The sequence below is a fragment of the Nesoenas mayeri genome (assembly GCF_963082525.1).
Source record: "Nesoenas mayeri genome assembly, chromosome: 12".
NCBI classification, from domain to species: domain Eukaryota; kingdom Metazoa; phylum Chordata; class Aves; order Columbiformes; family Columbidae; genus Nesoenas; species Nesoenas mayeri.
The window spans coordinates 1,308,671-1,322,414 of record NC_137547.1 but is presented as its reverse complement, the minus strand read 5'-3'; positions in this window follow the sequence as shown (position 1 = coordinate 1,322,414).

The window sequence follows — 13,744 nt, the reverse complement described above, 5'->3', positions numbered from 1 at the left end:
TTTGTGACACACACATTATCCAATTGGGTTTGTGCCACACACACTGTCCAAGGGTGTTTGTGATACACACATTGTCCAATTGGGTTTGTGCCACACACACTGTCCAAGGGTGTTTGTGATACACACGCTGTCAAGGGGGCTTTTGACACACGCTGTCCAACTGGGTTTGTGACACACACGCTGTCCAATGGGGTTTGTGACACACACACTGTCCAACTCGGTTTGTGACACACACTCTGTCCAATGGGGTTTGTTACACACACAGGGGTGTTTGAGACACACATGCTGTCCAATGAGGTTTGTGAACACAAACGCTGTCCAGGAGAGTTTGTGACATACACACTGTCCAGGGAGGGTTGTGACACACACGTTGTTCAAGGGGGTTTTGACACACACACTGTCCAATAGGGTTAGTGACACACACGCTGTCCAATGGGGTTTGTTACACACACACTGTCCAATGGGGTCTGTGACACACACACAGTCCAACGGTGTTTGTGACCCGCACACTGTGCAATGGGGTTTGTGACACACACGCTGTCCAGGGGTATTTGTGACACAGACGCTGTCCAATGAGGTTTGTGACAACCATGCTGTCCAGGGGAGTTTGTGACACACAGCCTGTCCAATGGGGTTTGTGACACACACGCTGTCCAATGGGGTTTGTGTCACACAGGCTGTCCAATGAGGTTGGTGACACACACCCTGTCCAATGGGGTTTGTGACACACACATGGTGTCCAAGGAGGTTTGTGACACACACGCTGACCAATGAGATTTGTGACACACACCCTGTCCAAGGAGGTTTGTGACACATACACTGTCCAATGGGGTTTCTGACAAACAGGCTGTCCAGGGGGGTTTGTGACACACATAGTGTCCAATGGGGTTTGTAAAACACACACTGTCCAATGGGGTTTGTGACACACACGGTGTCCAATGGTGTTTGTGACACACACAGTCTCCAGGGGGTTGTGTGACACACAGGCTGTCCAATGGGCTTTGTGGCACACACATTCTCCAATGGGCTTTGTGGTACACACATTCTTCAGTGGGGTTTGTGACACACACACTGCCCCATGGGCTTTGTTACACAAATACTGCCCACGGGCGTTTGTGACACACACGGTGTCCAGGGGAGTTTGTGACACACATGTTGTCCGGGGGGGGTGTGACACAAGCTGTCCGATGGCTGTTGTGACAGATACTCTGTCTAATGGGGTTTTTGACACATACACAGTCCAACGGTGTTTGTGACCGACAGACTGACCCATGGGCTTTGTAAAACACACGCTGTCCAATGGGTTTTGTGACAAACACACTGTCCACGGGGGTTTGTGACACACACGCTGTCCAATTGATTTTGTGGTACGGACACTGTTTATGGGCTTTGTGACACACACACTGTCCAATAGGGTTCGTGACACACACGCTCTCCAATGGGGTTGTGAAACACACACTGTCCAATGGGGTTTGTGACACACACGCTGTCCAACGGTGTTTGTGACACACACGCTGTCCAATGAAGTTTGTGACAAACACGCTGCCAACTGGGGTTTGTGACACACAAACTGACCAGGGGTTTGTGACACAGACCCTGTCCAGTGGGGTTTGTCATTCCACACATTTTCCAGGGGGCGGTGTGACACACACTGTCTAATGGGGTTTGTGACATACATGCTGTCTAGTGGGGTTTGTGATACACACACTCTCCAATGTTGTTTGTGACCCACATGCTGTCTGGTGGCGTTTGTGACACACACACTCTCCAATGGAGTTTGTGACACACACACTCTCCAATTGTGCTTGTGACAGACACCCTGTCCAGGGGCGTTTCTGACACAAACGGTGTCCAGTTGTGTTTGTGACACACACCCAGTCCAATGGAGTTTGTGACACACACCCTGACCAATGGGGTTTGTGACACACAGGCTCTTCAATGTGGTTTGTGACACACACACTTTCCAATGGGGTATGTGACACACACAATGTCGAGGGGGGTTTGTGACACACACACTGTCCAATGGGGTTTGTGATACAGACACTGTCCGGGGGGGGTTTGTGACACAGACCCTGTCCAATGGGGTTTGTGACACACACACGGTGTCCAATAGGTTTGTGACACACACACACTGTCCAATGGGGTTTCTGACACATACGCTGTCCAGGGCTGGTTTTGACACACATAAATTCCAGTGGGGGTTGTGACAAATGCATTCCAATGGGGTTTGTGACACATACGCTGTCCAATGGTGTCTGTACCACACACAGTGTCCAATGGGCCTTGTGATACAAACAATGTCCTGGGGGAGGCTGTGACACACAGGCTGTCCAATGTGGTTTCTGACACACACGCAGTCCAATGGAGTTTGTGACACACACACTCTCCAATGTGGTTTGTGACACACACCCTGTCCAGGGGCGTTTGTGACAGAAACGGTGTCCAGGGGTGTTTCTGACACACAACCTGTCCAATGGGGTTTGTGACACACACGTTGTCCAATGGGCTTTGTGACACTCACACTCTCCAATGGAGTTTGTGACTCACACCCTGTCCACGGGTGTTTGTCACACAAACCTTGTCCAGGGGTGTTTGTGACAAACACACTGTCCAATGGGGTTTGTGACACAAACCCTGTCCAATGGGGTTTGTGACACACACACTGTCCAGAAACGTTTGTGACACAAACGGTGTCCAGGGGTGTTTGTGACACACACCCTGTCCAATGGGGTTTCTGACACACACGCTGTCCAATGGGGTTTGTGACACACACCCTGTCCAGGGGCGTTTGTGACACACACCCTGTCCAGGGCCTTTTGTGACACAAACGGTATCCAAGGGTGTTTGTGACACACAAGCTGTCCAATGGGGTTTGTGACACACACGCTGTCCAATGGGGTTTGTGACACACACGCTCTCCAATGTGGTTTGTAACACAAACCCTGTCCAGGGGTGTTTGTGACACACACCCTGTCCAATGGAGTTTGTGACACACACACTCTCCAATGGGGTATGTGACACAGTCCCTGTCCAAGGGCGATTGTAACACAAATGGTGTCCAGGGGTGTTTGTGAAGAACACACTGTACAGGGTTGGTTGTGAAACACGCTGTCCAATGGGGTTTGTGACACACACCATGTCCAATGGGGTTTGTGACACACACAAACTCCACTGCGGTTTGTAACACACACCTTGTCCGGGGACGTTTGTTACACACACACTGTCCAAAGGGGTTTGTGACACACACGCTGTCCAAGGGGGTTTTTGACACACACGCTGTCCAAGGGGGTTTTTGACACACACCAGGTCCAACGGGGTTTTTGACACACACACTGTCCAAGGGGGTTTGTGACACACACGCTGTCCAATGGGGTTTGTGACACACACACTGTCCAATGGGGCTTGTGACACACACCGTGTCCAGGGACGTTACTGACACAGACGTTGTACAATGAGGTGTTTGTGACACACACCCTGTCCAATGGGGTTTGTGACACACACGCTGTCCAGGGCGGGTTGTGATACACGTTGTCCAATGGGGATTGTGAGAGACACAGTCTCCAACGGGGTTTGTGACACACACCCTGTCTAAGGGTGTTTGTGACACACACCCTGTCTAAGGGTGTTTGTGACACACACCCTGTCCAGGGGGGTTTGTGACACATATGCTGTCCAGGGGGGTTCGTGACACACACGCTGTCCAGGGGGGTTCGTGACACACACGCTGTCCAGGGATATTTTGGACACACACAGTTTCCAGGGGGGCTTGTGACACACACGCTGTCCAATGGGGTTTGTGACACACACGCTCTCCAATGGGCTTTGTGACACACACCCTATCTAGGGGCGTTTGTGACATACACGTTGTCCAGGGGTGTTTGTGACACACACAGTTTCCAGGGGGGGTTGTGACACATGCTGTCCAATGGCTTTGTGAAACACACCCTGTCCAGGGGCGTTTGTGACACAAACGGTGTCCAGGGGGGGTTGTGACACATACCTGTAGGTAGTTAGGGTCTGGAGGCCGGAAGATCTCGCGCTGTACAGAAAGACAGTAGTCCCTCCCTAGGTAGGTAGGAGTATGTGAGGCAAGCAGATGGACGTGACGTTGCAAACCTAAGGTATATAACGCTGTGTTACTTGTTAATAAACGCCATTTGCTTTCCACCACAGTGGCGTCTGTGTGCTTATGGACCGAGCGACCTGGGATGTGGTCGCCCTGCTGTCTCTGAACCAGGTCGTCACTGCCCACTGAGAGGCAACAGGAAGGGAAGAGAACAAAGGGACTGAGAAACAAAGCAAAGTTTAGATCAAAATGAAGAGACTGGAAAGGGAAAACATGCAGCAATGAGCTGGAGGAAGAGGAAAAGAGGGCTAAGGAGCAGGAAAGAGAATGAGAAGACAAAGAAAAGGCAAAGCCAACTGGACAGGGAAGATACAGCGAGAGGGGATGGGGCTGGGAACAGGCAAGGAAGACAGAAAGACAAACAGGACAGAAAGACATCAAGAAGGAAAAGGGGCAGTAATCTGGACAGAGATGGAGAAAGAAGCAGCAGGGAAAGGGCAGACAGGCAGAAAGACAGAGAGGGAGCAGGAGAGAGAAAGAACAATAAGGGTTGGGGCAGGATAGAGATTGGGAAAAAATCCTGGGGTGGGCAGCAAGAGGAAGAGGGAGTAAAAAAGAAGAGGGGCAGGAATAGGCGCAGGGAGCAGGACAGAGGGATACAGTGAGAAATGATGGGGCACGGAGCGGGACAGAGCAACAGACAAGAATGACGACAAAGAGAAACCGGGGATGATGAGAACACAGAGGGGTGGAGACGGAGAGGGAGATACGAGAAACCCTGCACAGAGATTCAGAAGGGTGGGGGAATAGGTGAGGAAGCAGCAGAGGGACAGAGGGAGAAGAGATGAAGAGGAAGAAGGGCACAGCAGGAAAGAGGAGGGAGCAGGGAGGGACTGGGACACAAAACAGGGTGAAATGTCCCCAAAGGCCCAGGACTCACCGCACTTCCTGCTCTCTGCACTGCCAGGCAAGCTGTGGAGATCAGGCACTTCTGTCTGTGAGTAATGCAGTTGTGATTTGTGCTGAGACGTTTGATGTTTACAGATACAACCAAATGAGGCTCGGGCTCTGAACCTGCAAAAAGGAAAAGGTGGGTAAGTTCTACGTAAAAATTTTGAAACTTGTTTATGAGGTTATATTGATAGAGGGAGCTAACATTTTCAGGGTTAACCAATCACATAATAAGGGCCTACTAACGAACTAACACCCAGCGCTGTTTTGCTTATGGTCTAACGAACAAGTGTTTAAGGAATACAATTAAGGAATTGAATTAAACGTTGTTTATCCATAGAAAAAGCCTAAGTTATTTATTTCATTGCTTTACAACAAGTGATTGAATCTGCTATAGAAAAGTTCAACCCCCTCCTCTATAGCAAAGGACAAAAGAAAGTATGGATTTTTGTTGCATCTAATCCATAATGCAAGTACCAATTAAAACGTGTCTGCTGGAGTGGATATCCTGGACACGAACAGGCAGGTTCCTGGTGTTGTGCCCATGGTGATTCATCCACTGTGGCCGTGGGTGTCAGGCCTTGATACAACAGACACAAAACCTTGGGAGAGAGGTGATCACAGTAAAACGCTTAAAGATAACGAGCTAGCACACTTGATTTAGTCTTTATTTAAAAATACACACGGCTGCTGTCTTTTTCCAGTTTAGCTACGATGGGCTCCAATATCTCTATTAATTCTAACTACAACACGTGACAAAAATTAAGGGGGGAAAGCTTTGTTTTTACAACGGTAAATACAGTCTAAATCGTAATTTGGGAAACAGATAAAGGGGTGTAGCAGATGAGGCACAGACTCTCTTTAAGATGCAGAGAGATATTTAATACAAACTCAGGTATGCATTTGAAACATCGCGGACCTCTGTCCTTGATGTACCGATCCTGTATCAATCCCTCTGCCCCTGATGTACCCACCGCATATCAATCCCTCTGTCCCTCATGTACCAACCCCGTATCAATCCCTCTGTCCCTCATGTACCAATCCCTCTGTCCCTGATGGCTTATGTCCCACACAGTCCTTGCTGCTTGTGTTGTTCCACCAGCGCTTGTTCTCACACTGTGACTCTTGCAATTTCTCACGGGCCTGATGTCACAACCCTGCCACATCTCCCCTTCTTTGTTTAACAATTGCAGCCATAGCAGCGTGTCACTGCACAGCCATCGCACCATTAAAGCTTTTTTCAACCATTCGTTGTGCACAAGAGAAGACACATGGTACACAATCAATAAGTACAGACTCCACATACAAACATTCTAAGCAGCAGGTTAAAGGGCCGTGTTTCGCAATTTTTGTGGCTCCCATAACTGTTACAGAATCGCTACTTAATATTCCCTGCATAGTGTTTAACACAGAATAATGAGCTCCCAGTCAACTAAGAATTCTCATTCTCTGTTCTCCAAGTCAGGATCTATATTAATATATTACTGAGCTGTCGGTTTAAGAGGGTGTAAAAACTCCGTGGGAGACTCCTCACGATCCTGTTTAATCTCAGAAGGTTTTGGCGTATTTACAGCTTTAGGCGCAGCGTGTCTAATCCCGTATAAAATGCACTGGCGATACCAATGCAGCCTGTGCCCCGATATAAGGATATCAGGATCCCACCCTGGACTGACCGAGGGACAATTTTGATCTCATGTTCTCTGTGTATTCTACACCAATAGCTGTTCTTCAACAAACTTTTTACTGGTTTGCATTTCTTTCCCTGATTATCCTTTTTCAAAACAAATGGATCTGAAGGGGACAAAGACAATGCATATGTAACATTATGTATTGTGTAATATGCCTTATGTAATAGGCAATATATGATTTAAAATAGATATCTTACTACATATTACATGTAGCACATTACTATACTACAGGTCTCAAAGTATACCCACCTAGACCTGTGAAGCATATTAATATTATTTACAGTGGCCTCCATTAAATACAATATTCAATCAGATTCTCCCTGGTTGACGCCCTGTTGAACAGCAAACAATCCTTTTCCAATGTCAGAAAACACAGCCTGGGTGGGATTTCTCACGAATCCTCCTGCCGATTGTCCACTACCTACTTCACAATCACAATAACAGACAATTGGTGAACCCTAAGTACTGGACTATAAAATCCCCCAAGACACAAGTAACAACAACAACAAACCACTAAAGCCAGAAACAATTATACAATTGCTAAGGCACAAACAGCAAAATCATTAAAGGTACCTTTATCAAATTGCTGTTCCCTCGTTTTTCTCTTTAATTTATTGTTTTCTCATTTTCCTCTTTAATTTTTTCTTTCTTTCTTTTTTTAAGTTACCCAGTTTACCAAAATGCGCAGACGCGAATGCGCAGACCCAACGCGCTGGTGTCGCCCACGTCTCGCGCAGGCAGCGTGCCAACGCAACCAGACAATGAAAGTGCCTTATCTCATTGATGGGGTTTTACCCGCGTCCCGAGCTGGTCCGAGGAGCTGTGGTCCCTTCCAGGAATTCCCCGGTGCCGGCACAAGGTCCCAGAGATCCTGGGATCCACGGGAGGTCAGGCAGATTATCCCATCCTCGTCGCCAGAAATGATACCGAAAAGTCGGCAAACAGACTCTCTAACACTGTTTTGAAAGTGTTAAAAAGCAGGCACTTCTATTACAGCGCGCTGGGGGATCGCTCCTCTAATCCAGTGTGCGTTCCGCTTTCCTCTGGTTTTACAGATCGTGGAACTCCTCAAACAGCAAAACATGCCAACCAATGTTACAGACGTCTCGTGCTCTTTCACCAGCGCGTGCAGCAGCAACGAGAAATCTGGAATGAGCGTCTACAGAAACACGTACGTATTTACCCAATTCAGAACAATGCGTTACATCCGCTGGCCGTACTTCATTGGCAGTAACCCCTCCTGGATTAACACCCTCTGTGGATGGCGCGGGTGCCAACTGTTGGCAATCAGGGCAGGACATAAGAACGCTCCTGGCCTGATCCACTGTCATTAGAAGTTGTCGTTTTAACGCCTTTGCACTCTGGTGAAAGAATTTATGTGATCGTTTAGCTTGCTCCAAGGCTTTAGGCACAGTGAGCGGCACAGCTCGTGCATCGGCCCTCCTACTGCCTTCCGCAAGTGGTCCTGGAAGGGCCACTGCGAGAGCGGGTGTGCATTGCATAATACCTATGATGTCTATGATTTATTAGAAACCATAGCATTCTCAATTCAGCCATCAAAAGAGGATTATCCTCTTCCTTAAGAAAAGAAGCTTCCAGGCGGTTAAGTATGCCAGCCGCATAATATGAGCCAGTTACAACATTCAAAGGCTTGTTACAGAACACCTCAAAGCGATCCTAACAGCTGTCAGCTCAAGAACTTGTTTGACTCTTGGTCTCTTTTTCTACCTTGTGTTTGCAGCACTGGGTATCTGAGTTTAGCCATGTAATTACAACTTTATGTGAGCGACCAGAGGCATCAGTAAACAGAGTCTTGTCGCTTACTGGTCGTTGCTGACAGCAGCATGTATTGCGAATTCTCCTTCGTTGTAGGAAGAAATATACCTTCAGGTCTACCCCCCATACATAGCATATAAACATTCTCTGCCTTTAATTATTGGTTTTGCATACATTTCTTTTATTATCCAAACTGTTTTCATTGGTGTGTGAGCTAGAAAAACCCATACGGCCACAGTCACCTTTCTCCCTCCTTGAGCTCTCCTGACCTGCGGTTCCACCACTGGTGTCTTCTTTCTTGATCCCTCTTGACTGGCAGGTGCGCTCCAACCCTCTTTATCCATCACTCTTCCTCATGGGTTCACCTCCTTCCTTGCTTTTCCTTTGCATGCTGCTCCCCCTGAAGAGAAACACACAGAGGACTGAGCTACATCAGCCCAAGGGCACTACAGTCAGACAGGGGCTGAGTCCGGGGCTGACACCTCCCCACACCCCACAGCGCGCCCACCTTGCCTTGGCACCAGCCCCTGGCACAGCCCTTCCCCTCAGCTCTGCCCTCCCTGCAGCACAGCTTCCGCACGTGCCCTGCTCAGGCTGGACCCCAATGTCACGGGTTAGAGATGTCACAGCTCAGTACAAGTGCCCACGGTCCTCACCTGCTCTTTGGTACTTGCGGAGGGTCACGTCGCTGTGCCCCAGGGCACTGGCCTGCACGGCCCTGCCCGGCAGCGGGAGCGTCTGGAGCTGCCGGCTGGTTCTCCGGCTTTAGGGTCACCCGCAGCAGCCCGCTCTCCTCAGCTCTGCACACCCAGCCAGTTGCGCCGCCCAGGCAAAGTCAGCTTCACCCTCTGCCCTACACCTCACCTGCAAACAGCCAACTCTTCAGCTGACAACCGTCCAAAACCCACCGACAAACCCTCCAAATCTCAGCCTTTCGCTTTCAACTGCTGCCTCTAGTGCATCTCACAGACAAGCCTCCAAAATCCCCTCATCCTGCAATAATACTCCAGCACTCATCGCCTGCGGGAACAACCGCCACAATACCATGCAAACACCAACCAGTTCTGGCACGGAAATATCGCTTTCTCCTCCAGATCCCACCTACACCAACTGCTGACAAACACACGCTGTCCTCACCAAAGCCAAACGCTGCAACAACCAGCGACAACTCAAATGTGCGTGTGCGGCGCAAAACCGCAGGTGTGAGCTAACGCAGAGCTGGGCTTGACAGCTGCACAGTGTGCACCCTGTGGCTTAACGTGGCCAGTCACTGCCATTCCACCTTCTCCCTGGGAGAAGCGCATGAGCACAGGCTGCTTCAAGGCACGATGCGAACGGTTTGGATCTCCGGGTCTCTGAAGGCGAGAGCGATAAATGTGATCTGTGTGTGGCGCAGGAACTTCCCGTCCACTTGCTCCTCCATTCAGTCAGGTGCTGCAAGAGAGGGACAGAGAAAGAAACAGTTAGGACCGGATTAACAACCTCATCATCCCTGTCCCCAAACCTGCAGGCGTCCTAGGAGGCCTGATCTAAGTTTGGCTCTTCTCCCGCTCTTTGCTGGAATACTTCACTGCACAAATTTCTGTCATGAACACTCTCTTAACCAGTCTGATGTGTTCATAGCTCCCAGCCCAGCGTCCATTCCTCAAGGTACCTCAGCATTTCCCTTTGAAACCAGACCTGAGTGCTATCCCGTCCTGAGCTCCCTCAGCATTGCCCCCCTGCAGCCTCCCCGACGCCATCTCCTCCCCGAAGTCCCTCAGCCTTTCCCGCCAAAGCTCCCCCGATGTCACCCCCTCCCTGAGGTCCCTCAGCCTTTCCCGCCAAAGCCCCCCCGATGTCACCCCCTCCCTGAGGTCCCTCAGCCTTTCCCGCCAAAGCCCCCCCCGATGTCACCCTCTCCCCGAGGTCCCTCAGCCTTTCCCGCCAAAGCACCCCCGATGTCACCCCCTCCCTGAGGTCCCTCAGTCTTTCCCACCAAAGCCCCCCCGATGTCACCCCCTCCCTGAGGTCCCTCAGCCTTTCCCGCTCAAGCTCCTTCCGCGCCGTCCCGCCCTCAGGCTCCTCCGCCGCTCCCCCCGTTCCCGGCCCCTCCCGGCGGCAGCGCCGCCCCCGCGCCCTCGCGCCCCCTGGCGCCGTCCCCTCCCGCTCGCCTTCCTCCCTCTGCCCTGTGGCACCACGGGCTCCCCCCTCCGCCCCACGGCCCCGCCCGAGCCCCGCGCAGCGCTCAGCCCGGGGCTTCCTTACCTCACAGCCGCCCGCGTGTTTCCCCCTCGCCCCTTGCTCGGCCCGGCCCGGGGCCGCGCTGTTGCGGCTGCCTGCCCCTCGCCTTCCTCCTGCCCAAACCAGCCCGTCCCTCCCCCTCCAGCCTCCCCCCTCAGCCGGGACCGGGGCGGCCCCGGCCGGTCTCCCCGGTGTCCGCCCGCCCCTCGCTCACCACCGGCCCCGCCGCTCCTCGCGCGCTCCTCCCGCCGCCGCACCGGCGGCACGCACTCCTCCGCCCCCACAGTTACGCAGCGTGGCTCCGCCCATCCGGCGCAGGAGCCAATCCCGTCCGCGCCCGTCACCGGGCCCCGCCCCCCCTCCCGGCCCGGAGCCGCCGGCGGCCGCAGAGCGGCGCTGTCCGCCCGCAGCGCGGCCCCGGCCCCGGCGGGGCAGCGGCAGCGGGGCCGGGAGCGCTCGGGCTGCGCCTGCCCGGGAAGGCCCGGGACCGAGGGCTCCGCCGCCTGCCCGGGACGGCCCGGGACCGAGGGCTCCGCCGCTGCAGCCCGTTTCGTGCCGCTTGCACCCCCGGCTTACACGGCTGCAGCCTTCCTGCTGCTTTAGCTCACACATCTTTCTTCCTTCTACCTGCACAGCAGTTCACACTCACAAACGTTCCGTGCTCGTTAGTATAAGAATATCTGCAGAAGAATCTCCAAACATTACAAAGATAGACCACGGACCACAGCTTCCTGAGCTTTCGGGTTAAAGTTCCTGTAGATCCCCATGTTTCAGTAAAACAGACACCACCAGGAGAGCTGCTGCCTCTGCCGTCTTTGATCAGAAAGAAGTGACAACACCAGAAAACACATTGGCAGCCGGTGCTTTGACCAGTGAAGGTGGGATCTACAAAAGTCTGATTAAACCAAACAGCCTGAGGTCTTTATCAAGCTGCAGATCTGCCAGGCATGCTGAAATGCCTGAAATTTACTCCTGCAATATTCCACAATGGAACAGCCCTTCATCTCAAATCTCATCTCAAAGTTCCAAACCAGTACATTAAAAGCTGTCACTAGGTATTAGAAGACCACTGCAAGATCGTATTGCTTTTTGAGTTCAATACGAATTTTTCAATAAACCAAAACGCAAGCAGTTTCTGCAGTCTGTTGCTCATCCTCCTGTTCCTTCCTTAGCACTGCAGCAATCGGTTTTTATACGACGTGTCAGCAGAGGCGTTTGAAAAACCCCAAACAAAACTTATTCCAGTTCACGGACCCCCTCGCTGCCCCCCCTCACCCTGAGCCCCACGATCAGCACTTGGTGTGGGAGAGGAGCACAGCTCGACATGTTGTATCTGGGATGCTGTATCTATTACGCTGTACCTAGGATGCTGTATCTGGGATGCTGTATATGGGATGCTATATCTGGGATGCTGTATCTGGGATGCTGTACCTGGGATGCTGTATATGGGATGGCGTATCTGGGATGTTGTATCCGGGATACTGTATCTAGAATGCTGTATCTAGGATGCCGTATGTAGGATGCCGTATCTAGGATACTGTATCTAGGATGCTGTATTTGGGATGCTGTATCCAGGAAGCTGTATCGGGGATGCTGAATCTGGGATGCTGTATCTGGGATGCACCCGACCAGGTGCCTTTATGTGAACATGAAACAGCCGTCTATACAGAGCTCCCTTGAATCTGTACGCGTGAGAAATGCAGGACTGGGCAACGTCGTGCAACACATGGAACCTGGCCAACAAACGGCGCAGCTGTGCACTCACTCCAGCTTAAGCACGAATGGAGCCTGCATCAAGGCACACGCATGCGGACAGACAATCGTTTGTAGACACACACGCTTTCACGCACACGGTCGTCCAAGTACAGGGATGTATCTGCACGTACCCTCCAAAAGAATATTCTCGTGCAGCCACGTATGCGTGATGCAGTACGCCAACCATCAACGCATACCTGTTTACCCTCAAGCATGTAAGCACCTTTCGCGTACGTCTTTCAGTCCATAGATGGGCGCGCTTGCAGATGTGTGCATGTGTGTGGCCAAGCGTTTGCTTAGGCATCAGTGTGTGAAAAGGTAGGTGCTTTTCTCTAGCTGCGTTCGCGGGCACGAGGTGGTGGGTGCACCTACCTGGGAGCTTGTGGAATGGTTTCTGCTTGGTTTTCAGTGGGGAATCGTGTGTGTTCACGTGGACAAACAGAAGGCGTAGCAACTAGGTTCCAGCACAGAAAACGCAAGTTTTCCGATGCACTCTCTTTCTCTCCCTATACCGAGTCGTGTATAGAAACCGCTAAGACTGCGACCGGCAAGTAAGCTACCACGAAGCATGCCGTACGGAGAAAATACCAACACATCCTCGTCCACACATTGTTTCTGATACGTGCTTGAACGCAAATACCTTCGTGCTGCTGTGGCATAAAAGAAGGCCGTCAGAATATAAGATTGCCCGCATCTGTGCAATTGCTTGATTCCACATTCAGTCCTGGTGTGCGGGGCTTTCAGAACTGCTTCTGTGGAGTCGTCTGCGGAAATGCCGCTGACGGAACACGCACCCTCGATTGTTAACCAAAATATAGGCAGACGCGTTTTACCACGTCGTTCAGCATGCAGAGAGCTACGTCTGTTCCGAAGAGACAACAAAAACGCGTGTGCACGCACAGAAGAAAAACCCGACCAGGTGCCTTTGTGTGAACGTGAAACAGCCGTCTGTACACTCGCAGACACGGGAACGTGCATCAATGCAGTCACACAGCCACCAGCTTTTGAGCACAGCCTCTGCTGGTTTTCGCACTTTTCAGGCACAATCCCGAAAGCCGCGCACAATGCAGTTCATTCGCTAAATGTCGTCTAGGGAAGCATTTCTCCGGTCCATCTACCGCTCAGCTTTCTTCTCGTGCTACTGAGAAATGTCAGCGCAGGGAATCCGTCTCTGTCGAGCACACGTCAATCCCTCTTCGGTTTTCCTTTGTTGACTCTGCCTAGATGATTTCCCTGGTCTCTCTTCACCGGAGCAGTCGTGGCTGTGCTGTGTTACACACAGGCA